We start from the raw sequence: 11,098 nt of genomic DNA, 5'->3' as shown, positions 1-11,098 counted from the left end.
CGATCGTGTCTGCGTGTCAGGATGGCCGAGCGGTCTAAGGCGCCAGACTCAAGGTTTGCATTCCTTGCCCGTCATACGGGTAATTTGAGGCTTCTGGTCCACGAATGTGGGCGTGGGTTCGAATCCCACTTCTGACACATAATTTTTTTTATGCATCACTTTTTCTTTTATTTATTTTTTTTTATTGAATTGAACGTTTTGGCAAAGTGAGAAATGCATGTTGCGCGAGGCGTCGAAGAAGATGAGAGCAGCGCACGAAGCGTCACGCGCAATTGCTACAGTGCGCGTGACGCTTCAGCACGGAGCAGCCACATTTGTTTTGAGTGCGGCTTGAAGAAGGTAAGTGGTACATCAGCAATACCTAGGATAAGAATGTGCATGCATTCTTTCCGTGTCGTACGTATGGGCTTCGCTTGGAGGAAAATACTTTGCAGTTCAGCCTAAACTCCGACAAAAACTTCAGTAGTAGGTCAACAGATCAACTCACCATTACCCGTAATTTTTATTCAAGAGGCGTCGTGATCGCGTGTCAGGATGGCCGAGCGGTCTAAGGCGCCAGACTCAAGGTTTAAAACCTTGCCCGCGTTAGACGGGTAATGTGAGACTTCTGGTCCACGAATGTGGGCGTGGGTTCGAATCCCACTTCTGACACAAATTTTTGTTTTTATGCGTCACGTTTTTTTTTTTTTTTTTTTTTTTTTTTTTTTTCTGGTCTGAATTTAACATTTCCCTAAAGTGGAAAGTGCGTGTAGCGCTAAGCGTCGATGAAGATAAGGGCAGCACGCGAAGCGTTGCTTTCACAGAAGGTGTCAATTTTCCCCTCCTTTTCAGCGGATTTCTTTCTTTCTTTCTTTCTTTCTTTCTTTCTTTCTTTCTTTCTTTCTTTCTTTCTTTCTTTCTTTCTTTCTTTCTTTCTTTCTTTCTTTCTTTCTTTCTTTCTTTCTTTCTTTCTTTCTTTCTTTCCATTTACTGCTTGCGAAACTCTCGCCGCAAGCGAAGCTGCAGCCCTCCTGTGTCACCTCGCACTATTGCTCCGCGCCGAGAACAGCACATTTCCCAGAGTTCATTACCAAGACGAAGATAACTGGTCTTCTATTTCAACCCTGCGCCGCAGACACCATCTAAGAGTCAAACTGCTTGAATTAGTCTGCCAAATAACTAAACAAAATAACTTTTTTAATTTTAATTTCAGAGGGTATGTGGTATTTGCAGATTTGTAACTCGTCCTTTATACTCGTAGTACGGCAGCGAATTTTTTTTCTTTAATTGTGGCTAGCACGCGTTACAAAAGGCCCACAAATGTACCCTGATAGGGCAGTTTCACACCCTACCAATGCGCCTGTGACGCAGATCGTTCCACCCAGATATTTCGTCATTCGAGCATCACCTGAGATCCTCACAGACGCACGGCAGGTCGCTGTTAATTTCGTTTCGACCGCGGCCTCGCTGGTAGTCGCCGCGTCGGTGCGCGTCGGTATCCCAATGCGTGCAGACATTGCGCTTGCAGACCGGCCATGGTCCGGCCTGAAAGCGCGCGACGAGCGGTCTGCGCCGGACACGCCGCTGGCGCTGTTTTTTTTTGTTGGGTGAAACCGCCTGTCAGGGTCACATTTGTGGCCTTTGTAGCAAGAAAATCTTTTTTTTTTCATAGTTTTACTACCTTCAGGACTAGCTCCACTTCTGCAAATACAACACAACCCTTGGAATGAAAATTAAAAAAAAAAGAATGTTAATTAACGTATCTAGTTATTTACGAATAATTCAATCATTCTACGTCTTACATGGTGTAGTTATATATTCCGGTCCCGGGGCTAAAATTAAAATCAGTTACCTGTCTGTTTCAAAAAAATTCGACCTTCTAGAAAAAACGAAACTATAACAAAAAGCACCCAGTAGTTTTAGTACACTTCATCACCGAGGCGGAGATGGCCTTACAGAGTCAAAAAAATCAGCGTTCATGGTTTAACTTTGGGCTTGCAGGATGAACGCTTCAAAGCGACTTGGGCTATGAGGGACGTCATAGTGGAGGCCTGCAGTCATTTAACATGCAAGCTGACAGCAAACAGTACACGTCTTGCCCGTATGCCGTCTGCGTCAAATGCTGTGTCTCTGACTGCCCTGACCAGCAACAGTGGCTAGTATCTGGGATACTTCAGACGTATTTATTGGCCATATTGCGTATCATGCTATCGCCTTACAAATAACAACGATGGCCTTGTGCTTATCCAGTCTGAAATCCAGCGCGTACTGACTGGGTGTAAAACATGGCTGATGTCTTTGAATGTAAAGAAAAAAATCTTTTTTTTTCGTCACTCCATCGACGTCATTCAGAACCACCCTCGAGGCGACTTATCGGCGATTCTGAAAGCACCTCAGAGACAACTTAAACATATCTAGGCACCCACTTAACGCGATTTCAGGTGGTCTTTCCAAGTTGCTCACATTGCTAGCAAGGCAAATCGTCACCTCAGTTAATTACTTCTGTCGAACTAGAGTCAAGTCGAACCTACGACAAGCGCCCCCATCAGTGAAATCGCTCGCATATTTGACGCTCATTCATCCCAAACCAGAATACGCTTGCGTTATTTGGTATTCTCATCACAATAACCTTCCAGTGAAGCAGCACAAAATTCATTCCTCTGCACTAATTTTTGGATTGGAAAACATTTATTGTCAGCAATGAGCTATTTGTGGGCGCTATACTTAGATGGCCTCAGGTTCCGTTGCTCTCAGCGACCTTTTGAGTCCACTCAGTAGCCCGAACTTGCGTTAACGGGTCTGAGCTGGCCAGTATACACCTGATGATGATTATGATTATTATTATGAGTCTGTAGTCATTCCCTTCGTATCGGGAGATCAACGGGATCCCTCGGATCAGACCAAAAAGTTGTAAAAAACAAACAAACACTCAAAACACGCATACACATTGTCGCACAAAACACACACTGGCACAAATTCACGCACTGGCACACACTCACACACGCACTGTGGCAGTCACTGAGTGCGATGTTCAGTCATTTGGCGGTCATCGCCGAGTTATTTGCCACCACTGTTGTAGCCTAGCATTTGAGGTGGAAACACTACGACTTGCGATAGCGTTTGTTTCGTCGCTTTCGTCGCCCGCCTTGAAACCCAATGCGCGCAAAAGAGTAGCGCCATCTGCGTGTCGAGGAGACAACCCGTCGCAGTGGAGCACTAGGTGTGCTAGGAGCTCCTCATGTCTCCCGCAGGCTCTGCAGGTGGCGGCTTGTGCCTCGGCGGAATCATCGAAGCGCCGGCGGTACACGAGTTTGCGCAGAGCTCCAGCGCGCGCCTCGAAAAGAAGGGCACTACCCCCGCTGTTGTCGTAGAGGGCTTGTGCGTGCGGTCATAGCCTCCTTTATACTTTCTGTGCCGCAACTCCGCGCTCCGCGGCCGTCGTTGCTGGCTGCCAAGAGATGGCGACAGCGACGTAGGGTCGCCCTCGCCAGTACGCTGGCTGCCAAGAGATGGCGACAGCGACGTAGGGTCGCCCTCGCCAGTACGCTGGCTGCCAAGAGATGGCGACAGCGACGTAGGGTCGCCCTCGCCAGGCCTACAGTCCTACAGTGGCTAGACTGTAGCAGGCGTGTGCCGGGTGCGCCGCGTCGCAGAGCAGTCCGGACAGCCACGTGTTGTTGATGTCTCGTTGTTTCGTGGGCTATTTCGCATTGTTCAAGGTCTTGCTTTTTACTCTGCCTTCGGATGCTACAGGAATGCAGCATTGTACCAACTGGTAAGTGCCAGCTTTGTTTTATCCTTCCGGCGATCGCTGCGTAGTATTCAGCTGCATTGAGGCTTGTGAAAAATAGTGACGGAACAAAGAACTGTGTTTATTAAAGTACTGCAGTACCAATATTAGATGTGCACGTGTGTTTTGTGGACTGCAATGATAATTGCTTCCCTGCCTAGCTCGTCTAGTATGTTGGGCGTGCTCCTGCGCAGCCCTTTTTTTTTGCAGTATACGTAATTGTGATACTTTGTTATAAAATTGAAACACAAGCTTTACATGGCTTTACCCATTGTGACGATGGCTACTTTAACTTTTGTTAAACCGGATGATGCAAAGTCTATATTAGTCTCCCTTGTCAACTCGATCGCTGTGTCCCTCTCTAGCATCGGAAACCGCAAAAGTCATATTCAACCGCATTGAGGCCTGTGAAAAATAATTACAGCACCAGAAACTGTGATTATCACGCGTCAGTAAAGCAATAATAATAATTAATGTGCACGTGTATTTTCTGGACTGCAATGCTAATTGCCTCCCTTGTTAGCTCGTTTGTGTGGTATGTTGCATATGCTCCAGTGCAGTACTTTTTTATTTGCAGTGTATAGGCTAATTGCATAATTCTGTGATAAAATAAAAACACAAGCTTTACCTCTTGTGACGATTACTTTGGAGTGAGTGAAACAGAAAGATACAACGCGTATATTTGTTCTCCTTGTTCATTAAGTTAGAAAAAAATTGTTTTGCGCGACTTGCTGAATCATTGAAAGTAACAGCTGATACCGAAGTTATTCTCCTTGCAGATCCCAATGACATACTGCTGTGTGCCACTGTGCCGGTCGGACAGTAAAAAGAAGGAGCCTGGCGTTGCTTTTCATGAGATCCCCGACGAAGCTGCGCTGCGTGAGCAATGGCTGACAGCAATACGAATAGGCGACTGGGTATACTGAATTGCACTTCCAACTATTCAAGGGTATGCAGCAAACATTTCAAAAACTCGGACTTCGCAGAAGGAAAAAGGTGCCGTCTGAAAAAGGGAGTTGTACCATCAGTGTTCACTGACTACCCGTCATACTTGCAACCTCGAACATTGAAGGAGAGGAACAGTACAAGCGTAAGAAAAAGAGCAGCTTTTGAGACCCACCATAGCCAAGACACGGCCATCGAGCGGCCGTGGCCAAGATGAGCCAGCGAAAAAACTCATGAAGCACGACGAATGCACGAACGTTGCAACGCCAACTTCTGATACTGACAATGAGGTCTCTGAAGCCTCTCCAACTACAAACGTCAACTATATTGTAGTGCAGGCGCAACATTAACCAAGAGCTATTTGTAGAAACAAAGAAAAAGAACTCGTCCGCGCCGACAACGCAAGCTGACATCAGATCTTCCAACCTGCTAGCAGTGGAAAGAATTAAGTGGGAGAGGAAGGAGAGAGACCTAAAAAAGCAAATAGACAGGCTTCGCACCACAGTAGATAGATATAAAATGGAGCTGAAAAAGCTTAAAGAAGACAGCAATTTTGAGAATATGGCATATATCCGGAGACAAGCGGAAGAAAAAAAACATGGCTGCCGTTTTTCTGCTGGACCAAGTTGTCAATTTCAAGCGAAAAATGCCAATACATATGGTCGGAAGATGAAGTGCGACACTGCATTATACTTAGACATCTTTCTACAAAAGCCTATGAGCATGCCCGAAAGGAAAGATTGTTGAAGCTTCCGAGCAGAAACACGCTGCAAAACTTTATTGGAAGTACTTCTGGAGAAACAGGCTTCAGTGGCTTGGCACAAGCCCCGCTGAAATCAGAGCTTGACAAGCTGGAATTGCCGCATTGCAGAGTATGTTCTCTCATCGTCGATGAGATGCGAATCAAGCCAAAGCTACAGTATAACAAGCAGCAAGATAGTTTCGTGGGCCATGTGGACATGGGTGTGGCCATCGATCTTGACAGCTAGTACGCCGGTACTGGCAAATTCCTTGCTTTGTTTTGTAATTAACGGTCTGTCTACTTCACACAGAATACCAGCATCGTACTTTTTCACTGAAGGACTGAATGGCGCACAGCTGTCCAAATTGATGCGATATGTCCTCACTAAGGTCGAAGAGGCTGACTTCAAGGTGGTGCGCCTTGTAAGTGACAACCATAAGGTGACTTCAAGGTGGTGCGCCTTGTAAGTGACAACCATAAGGTAAACGTGAGTGCCATGAAGGACCTCTGCTGCGGATTCCTCACGTACAGGATACCGCATACGTATAATCATGATCGGCTGCTGTTCTCAAGCTGCGATTATTGCCACGTTTTGAAAAACATCCGCTCTCAGTTCCTTGCACGCGACCTTGGAAAGAAAGGAGAAATTACATCATCTCACTTGAAGAAACTCTACGAGATGCAGAAAGATTGGATTGTAAAACTTGTGAGGAGTCTAACCAGAAAACATGTTTTTCCGAATAATATTGAAAAAATGAAGGTCAAAAGAGCTGTCGAAGTTTTTTCTCCAGACGTTACATCTGCTCTGGAGTTTTTGAAAGAGCACACAGGACAAAGCTGCCATATGTCATTTGCCTATGCGGGACCAACAATACTGTTTATGAAAAACATCCATCGGTGGTTCCTACTGCACGACACCAGCAACAAACAATAACATATCGGGAAAAGGTTCCCTGACGTCAGGCACTTTGACGACAAAAATGATTCTAGGCTGGAATGGCTAGAAGTTACCTTTCCGCTATATATCGACCAACTAAAGAAAGATGCAACTTATCCTCGTGGCTTTTTCACAGCCGAAACGTACGAGGCCCTTCTGCTCACAACTTACTCGACTGCTTGCTGCATCCGCTATCTGCTAGCTGAGGAGAAGTTCCGTTTTGTACTAACGCGGAAATTCAGCAGTGACCCAACTGAAGCGCTGTTTGGAGCCCTGAGGCGTCGCGGTCACTGGGATGCAACGACCAACTTTATGTGCGGTCAGTACTCTCAGGACTAGAAAAGGTCTTGAATACGGGAATCGCCGCGACATCTGAACACAGAAACGTGCTTTGTCATGAGAGTCACCACAGCACTGGACTTAGGACTGCAGGGCTCTGTGCACTTGGGAGCAGCGATGAGCTTCCAGAGGCTGCTTTGGAAGCCTTGGGACGCTTAGATGTGCAGCATGTCGCTGCTTCTCTACCTTCCTTACAGCTGTCGGCTACGTTCTGTGTAGGTGGCTACATTGCTCGTGCAATAAGTGAGCATATGGTATGTGAGCAGTGCTGTTTACTCACAACAAAGCCACCTACTAGTAGCCCACTCGAGCTGTTCACGCGACGTCAGGACCGAGGTGGGCTGCTTTACCCATCTGACGCATTACTCTATGTCTTAGACACTCTGCGGCTGTTTGTGGATAGAACCTTAAAAGAAAATCCCAGACTACAAAATCCACTTAGAAATCTGACCGACGCAGCTGTTCCAGCCATCTGCAAATCAAGTTTGCTAAAGTGCCCCGTCAGTGGCAGCAGTCACCGTCAACAGTTTTCTCGACTTGTGGTAACAAGATTTATCAGACCGCTGCTGGTGAACTACGCCTCTTCGATAACTGACAAAAATGATCTGTGTAAGCCGCTGTTTCAGCAAAAGCCACTTTCACAAAAAGTGATGAAGTTGTAAAAGTGGTTACTCTTGTAGCTCAGCTGCTGTTTCTAAATGTAATAAATCTTGGTGCCTTCTTAAATTTGTTTCACCGTAGCATAGACTAGCATTACAATTTTTCTGTTACCATTGACGCTATCGGAGCAGTTATACAGGTTTTCGAGCCATGCGCACATTTCTTGAGAGTGCCTCACAAAAAATGTCATAGCATTATTGTCATTGTCAAGCAAGTACCGTGATCACTTGCTATGCTTTAAAAATGTCGGCCTTACAAGTAACTACACTGAATATGTACGATTAATGCTTAGTAGCAGTTATCCCGCAAGCGAATAACAGCGCTCCCGCCCCCACGCCGGCGTTCGTACCCGTGCGCCTCGACCTCTACGTCAGTGGCGCCCTCAGCGGCAGTACCACGCAACTTTACTAAACGGCGCCGCTCTATTGTTCGCGCGGCGCGTTGACAGGCACAGAGTATAAAGGAGGCTATGGTGCGGTACATCTGGAGCGTTGATTTGGTCTCCATAGCGGATTGCCAGCGGCCGGTCTCTGTTGCTTGCACCCGGGTCCGCACCGCGCGTCCGCTCTTCCGTTCAGTTAGCTCGTTCTCTTGGGTGTTTTCAAAGAGACTGTACTTGCAACGCAACCGCTGTACCCCGGAGCACCATCGCGTTCTGGTCCCCTTAAAGTGGAGGTACCGAAACACTCGTCGTGCCCATCGTGAGTCGGGTAATATGCGGAGCCGTTCCTCGAATGCAATTTTGCTGCTGGCCTCTCTTGCTTCGAACGATGACCAGCCGAGGTCACCCTGGATTGCCTCAATGGCAACTCGTCCGTGACACCCCAGGGCTACTCGGCCAACTTCGTGTTGTCCGCGCTCCAGCCAAGCACTCGTGGAGGCCGATATGCACACCACAGCATTCGCGAATGTCAGGTCCGGAACGTGCACAGCCTTCCACAATTCGCGGACTATCACGTATCGGCTGCATCCCCACAGGCACCGTTTGCGCAAAATACAGCACGCTCGCTGGGAGGAACGTTGCACGTGTTCTTCGTGTGCTGCATATACGTCTCCTTGGGCACTGATGTTAAGGCCGAGATACCTGTAGGTGGTCGTCTGAGGTATAGGCTCTCCGCTTGGCAGACGCAGCATGGAGAGTGAGGTGCTGGGACCCGCGAAGTACAGCACAGTTGATTTCCTTGCATTGAAGGCTAGCCCCAGTTTTCCGAGATGTTCGGCGGAGATGGAGACAAGCTTCTGCAGCTGTGCTTCCTCCGCGGCTAGAAGTACAATGTCATCTGCAAAACACCAGGCCCGGTAGTGTCCAGGACTCTGGAATGCCATTGTGCAAGTACGGAAGGGCAAATCCGACGCCAGAGCGGATCAAGTAGTGTTCGAGCTCTGCTGTGTAGAGCATGTACAGGATCGGCGACATTGGGCATCCTTGCTTCAGTCCTACCCGCACGGGGACAGGGTCGGAGCTGGCATCGGCGAAGTATCCCACCACGGTGTTGTCGCTATATAGTCGCTGTAGCGATCCATCTTCGATCCATCTTGTTGGCAACCCGATAGTAGCCATTCGATGGAGTAGAAGCTCGTGGGGAACACTATCACAGTTCAGTTCAGTCGTTCAGTCGTGTCCGAATCTTCGTGACCCTATTGACCATGTCACGCCAACTTATGTCCAGGAAGCGTGCCACAAGCCCTCAATTTTCTTTGCGCGCTATTTCAATACATTGCGGCAGTACAAAAATGTCTTCTGGGCGACGACCCTGTCGGAATCCATTTTGCAGCTCCGAAAGCAGGCCCTTCGCCTCGGCCTATGATACTATCCAGGTCTTCAGTACCTGGGCGAACACCCTGTAGAATACACTAGAGATGGTCAGCGGCGTGTAGTCCCTGATGGAGCCTCGATCCCCGCCTTTTTTCGGGAGGAGGCATACCTTGCCGTGGAGCCAGTCCTCGGGGACAGGGTCGCCGGCGATGATTCCAGTGTATAATTCAGCAAGCTGTTCGCGGGCCTCCCTGCCAAGACATTTAATCAACCCAGCGGGAATGCCGTCCAGTCCTCGAGCTGTGCTAGCCCCCATGTGGGCGATGGCGCGGTGAAGCGCCTTAGTTGCCACCGACCGGGAGTTGAGATCTCAAGTATCGCTGTCGCACGATGTTGGCACACGTGCCTCAGCTCCAGTGTCGGATTCTTCCCGGTGATCAGCCTGTCCGTATACTGAGTGAAGGTGGTCTGTGAAATGTTGTGTTAGCTCAGTGACCACTGCACCTGTGTTAGTGTCCCGTAGCACATGAGCTGATGGCTTCCTGTCCAGGGAGGTCATATATGCCCAGAACTTGCGGGGAGCGTTGCGCCCGGCTTTCTTGATTTATTGTAGCTGTTTTTGATTGCATGCTGCCATTTTCACCTGGACAAGTTGTTGCGCCTACCTCTTGCGAAAAAGGTACTCTTGCCAGGCCAGCTGACAGTCTTCCACAGGGAGTTGCTTGACCGCTCTGCGATGCAGGCGGTTGGCTGTGCGCCGCGCTCCGATCACAAACTTAACCTCATCGTCCCACCACTTTTTGCGCCGCATTCCTCCCCGAGATGTAGCGCGAATTGTGTGTTGGTTCATGATGCGCAGCAGCTCTCCGACGTACTCGGCGTACGTGGTGGCCTCCCTGCGCGTGTTGCTCTTTTCAAATGAATTGACCACAGCTTCATATGAGTCCACCGCTCTAAAGAAGGGACTGGTAGTAGGTCCGCTGGTGGCGGCGCTTTTTTGCAGCTCCATAATATATAATAGTATCCTGCTATTTCGCCGCAGTGTTTACAATTTCCTCTGAACTAAAGCGCAATGCTAATTGGCCGACTTCACCTAACCGCCGAAAGATAGCCAGACTGCTCACCCCAAAAGCTTTACTACCATCCTTTCTTGCACTCGATATCAACCCCACCCCACCGCATCTCTGACTTCACAAACCATGGGATGGATGTATACCCCTCCCCGAACATCTGCACATTTGTCGTCGTTCTTTCTTCAACCCGCAAGGGTTTGGATCATCTGCTGCTAAATGCCATCGAGGACCAAACCGACTCATCATCATTCAGATCCTCCATCGATATTTTTACCTACTGAATGTGCCGCCCCGCCGGGGTGGTGCAGTAGTAAGATGCCCGACTACTGTGCCGGAGTTCCCGGGATCGAATCCCGACCACGGCGGCTGCGTTTCGATTGTGGCGAAACGAAGTGGCGTCCGTGTGCTGTGCGATGTCAGCGCACGTTAAAGAACCCCAGGCGGTCGAAATTTCCGGAGTCCCCCACTACGGCATCTCTCAAAGCCTGAGTTGCTTTGGGACGTTAAACACCACAAACCAACCAACCAAACCGAATGTGCCACTTCATGTAAAAAAAAAAGAAAGATGGCTTAGCTCTACTATGCCTGGATATACGTAACGAAGAGCAGTGACTACTCGGGATAAGAAGAAAATAATTTCTCCAGTCTTCTGCGCCGTTCGCCAGCAGCTAAACTATCCTTGGCATCCATGTCGAGCGCGTCTAAGTTCATCGGCGTTCTATAATTCGTTTACAGGAGAGGAAAGGCGCAGAATTTGTCACTGAACGCATGACGTCCTCATGTGCTCCCCACTCAGCGCTGTGTCATGCAGAGGCGTCTGAAAGCCGACACGGATAAAATTGGCGATTACGCCACGATTTCAAATGATAGACCAAAA

At 48.5% G+C, this 11,098-nt stretch overlaps 2 non-coding genes and 1 pseudogene across 3 annotated transcripts; all 3 read left to right on the top strand.

Annotated features, from left to right (window-relative positions):
• The first annotated feature begins 15 nt into the window (after nt 1–15).
• Nucleotides 16–137, top strand: TRNAL-CAA (transfer RNA leucine (anticodon CAA)). Its single transcript has 2 exons — nt 16–53; nt 92–137. It is a non-coding gene; the product is annotated as a tRNA-Leu (tRNA).
• Nucleotides 138–528: 391 nt separating this feature from the next.
• TRNAL-CAA (transfer RNA leucine (anticodon CAA)) lies at nt 529–651 on the top strand. Its single transcript has 2 exons — nt 529–566; nt 606–651. It is a non-coding gene; the product is annotated as a tRNA-Leu (tRNA).
• Nucleotides 652–3,597: 2,946 nt separating this feature from the next.
• LOC146193732 (uncharacterized) lies at nt 3,598–8,580 on the top strand (annotated as a pseudogene). Its single transcript, XR_014706865.1, has 3 exons — nt 3,598–3,754; nt 4,549–5,896; nt 5,938–8,580. The product of XR_014706865.1 is annotated as an uncharacterized LOC146193732 (transcript).
• The last annotated feature ends 2,518 nt before the right edge of the window (nt 8,581–11,098 follow it).

This window comes from Amblyomma maculatum, chromosome 4 (assembly GCF_055883805.1).
Source record: "Amblyomma maculatum isolate TAMU_Amacu chromosome 4, ASM5588380v1, whole genome shotgun sequence".
Lineage (NCBI taxonomy): Eukaryota > Metazoa > Arthropoda > Arachnida > Ixodida > Ixodidae > Amblyomma > Amblyomma maculatum.
The sequence above is the reverse complement of the archived record's forward strand: the minus strand, read 5'-3'. Positions and strand labels throughout refer to the sequence as shown.